The sequence below is a fragment of the Ovis canadensis genome, chromosome 18 (assembly GCF_042477335.2).
Source record: "Ovis canadensis isolate MfBH-ARS-UI-01 breed Bighorn chromosome 18, ARS-UI_OviCan_v2, whole genome shotgun sequence".
NCBI classification, from domain to species: Eukaryota; Metazoa; Chordata; class Mammalia; order Artiodactyla; family Bovidae; genus Ovis; species Ovis canadensis.
In genome coordinates, this window is record NC_091262.1 from 53,403,813 (window position 1) to 53,406,952 (window position 3,140).

The 3,140-nt window shown below is 42.0% G+C and overlaps 1 non-coding gene across 1 annotated transcript; it reads left to right on the forward strand.

Annotated features, from left to right (window-relative positions):
- The first annotated feature begins 1,176 nt into the window (after window positions 1-1,176).
- Window positions 1,177-1,301, forward strand: LOC138424031 (U6atac minor spliceosomal RNA). Its single transcript, XR_011250605.1, has one exon. It is a non-coding gene; the product is annotated as a U6atac minor spliceosomal RNA (small nuclear RNA).
- Window positions 1,302-3,140: the final 1,839 nt, after the last annotated feature.

Sequence of the window (3,140 nt, forward strand, 5' to 3'; positions counted from 1 at the left end):
CAGAGTTCATCATGAGAAATGCTGGGCTGGAAGAAGCACAAGCTGGAATCAAGATTGCCGGGAGAAATATCAATAACCTCAGATATGCAGATGACACCACCCTTATGGCAGAAAGTGAAGAACTAAAGAGCCTCTTGATGAAAGTGAAAGTGGAGAGTGAAAAAGTTGGCTTAAAGCTCAACATTCAGAAAACTAAGATCATGGCATCTGGTCCCATCACTTCATGGCAAATAGATGGGGAAACAGGGGAAACAGTGTCAGACTTTACGTTTTTGGGCTCCAAAATCACTGCAGATGGTGATTGCAGCCATGAAATTAAAAGACGCCTGCTCCTTGGTAGCATATTCAAAAGCAGAGGCATTACTTTGCCAACAATGGTCCATCTAATCAAGGCTATGGTTTTTGCAGTAGTCATGTATGGGTGTGAGAGTTGGACTGTGAAGAAAGCTGAGCACCGAAGAATTGATGCTTTTGAATTGTGGTGTTGGAGAAGGCTCTTGAGAGTCCCTTGGACTGCAAGGAGATCCAACCAGCCCATTCTAAAGGAGATCAGTCCTGGGTGTTCTTTGGAAGGAATGGTGCTAAAGCTGAAACTCCAGGACTTTGACCACCTCATGCAAAGAGTTGACTCATTGGAAAAAACTCGGATGCTTGGAGGGATTAGGGGCAGGAGGAGAAGAGGACGACAGAGGATGAGATGGCTGGATGACATCACTGACTCGATGGATGTGAGTTTGAGTGAACTCTGAGAGATGGTGATGGACAGGAAGGCCTGGCGTGCTGCAATTCATGGAGTCACAAAGAGCCGGACATGACAGAGCGACTGAACTGAACTATCTATGACTAGGTTTCCCTGGTAGCTCAGCTAGCAAAGAATCCACCTGCAGTGCATCAGACCTTGATTCGATTCCTGAGTCAGGAAGATTCCCTGGAGAAGGGAAGGACTGCCCACTCCAGTATTCCTGCCTGGAGAATACCATGGACAAAAGGCCCTGGCAGTCTATAGTCCATAGCGTCACAAATAGTTGGAACTGACTGAGCAATTCTTTTCACTACTTCACACTTCACTTACCTATGACTAGCACACAAAGAACCCTTCTATAAGAGCACAATGCTTCCTATAGAGAATCTAAAAGTTTGTAGAATGAATGAATGAATGAATCAGTAATGGCATAAGTGTTGTATGAAAGGAGAGAAGGTTAGCACTCCCCTTGCAAGGATGGAAGAGGCTCTCAAGCCTGACAACACGCAATCGGTTAAGGCATTGCCACCTACTCCATGGCATCTAACCACTGTTTTTTCATCACAACACTGTTTGTAATAGCCAGGACATGGAAGCAACCTAGATGTCCATCAGCAGATGAATGGATAAGAAAGCTGTGGCACATATACACAATGGAGTATTACTCAGCCATTAAAAAGAATACATTTGAATCAGTTCTAAAGAGGTGGATGAAACTGGAGCCTATTATACAGAGTGAAGTAAGCCAGAAAGAAAAACACCAATACAGTATACTAATGCATATATATGGAATTTAGAATGATGGTAATGATAACCCTGTATGTGAGACATCAAAAGAGACACAGATGTATAGAACAGTCTTTTGGATTCTGTGGGAGAGGGAGAGGGTAGGATGATTTGGGGGAATGGCATTGAAACATGTATAATATCATATATGAAACGAATCACCAGTCCAGGTTCAATGCAGGATACAGGATGCTTGGGGCTGGAGCACTGGGATGACCCAGACGGATGGTACAGGCAGGGAGGTGGGAGAGAGGTTCAGGATGGGGAACATGTTGTACACCTGGCAGATTCACGTGTACACCTGGCAGATTCACGTGTACACATGTGAACATGTGTACACACGTGAACACGTGGTGGATTCATGTTGATGTATGGCAAAACCAATACAATATTGTAAAGTAATTAGCCTCCAATTAAAATAAATAAATTTATATTTTTTTAAAAAGTAATAGCATAAAAAGCCTGAGAGAATATGCACAATAGGAAATGAGTGGAACCAGTGGAAACTGTGAGTACTAAATGGAACTTTAGCGATTGTAATGGTAATAGATTTCTGTTTACTATTTTCAACATTGCCAGTTTGTCAGTACTGGAGCCAGTGAAGCTAACATTGTAAGCCTTCTTTCTGGAGATATGTCTGAAATGTTAGCCGTGTTGTTTTCTCAACTTATTTCCATTCAAGATGAAACTTCATCAGCTTCACACCTAATATAGGTGGTTCACAGGCTTTCAGTAAATTTAAGGTAATTTATGATTTCATCTTTCTCAAGTAATTTTCAATCAAGTAAAGTTATTCAACAAGACTGGAAGTTGCACATGGAAACATTTTATTTTAAGGTTTCATTAGTATGCATAAATTCACAGCCCCTCCCAATCTCTATCCATTTTTGCAAGTAATTGAAAAAAGTGACTCAACATATGTGGATATCAGTTTTTAGGTTAGCAAATGGGGCATGGCATTTTAAATGCTTCAAATAAGGAACATTAACTGTGTTATAATTTAATTTCTAATAATGAACTTGATTCTCCTTCCAAAAAGAAGATAAGATCTTGCAGTAAACTCAAAAAAGAGGAGGGTTTGCCAAAAAAATTTGTTTGGGTTTTTCCATAAGACGGTCTGAAAAACTGGAAGAAACTTTTTGGCCAAGCCAATACAAGTGGTACTGCCTGAGTTCGATCCCAATGTCCCATTTCCATCTTGGACTGGACTGCTGCTGAGTACATCTTACTTTGACTTGGCAGGCCTCACTTGTAATGAGCATTTCCAGATACATGGTCACTGGTGTTTGCTCCAAAGTCAAGTATTCTGTTTCCACCAGGGCCAAGTAACATGTTAAGGGCTATTTCTCAAAGATTTTGTAATCTCTACTACAGGTGGCATGGCCCTGTTCCAGATTCCAGGAGCCTACGTTGAAATCTCCCACTGAGACTTGCCATCATCTCCACACTGCTGCATTCAATACTAAAAACTCCAGCACCTTTAGAGTCTCCTGGGTCAGAAGCCCCAAGTGGCCAGGCTGAAGCACTGCAGCCTGGAGCTTATATGGAGCTCTACTCTGATCCCAGCTCCACTTCAAACTGGCAGCCTTCAGTGTTACCCATTACTCCACTA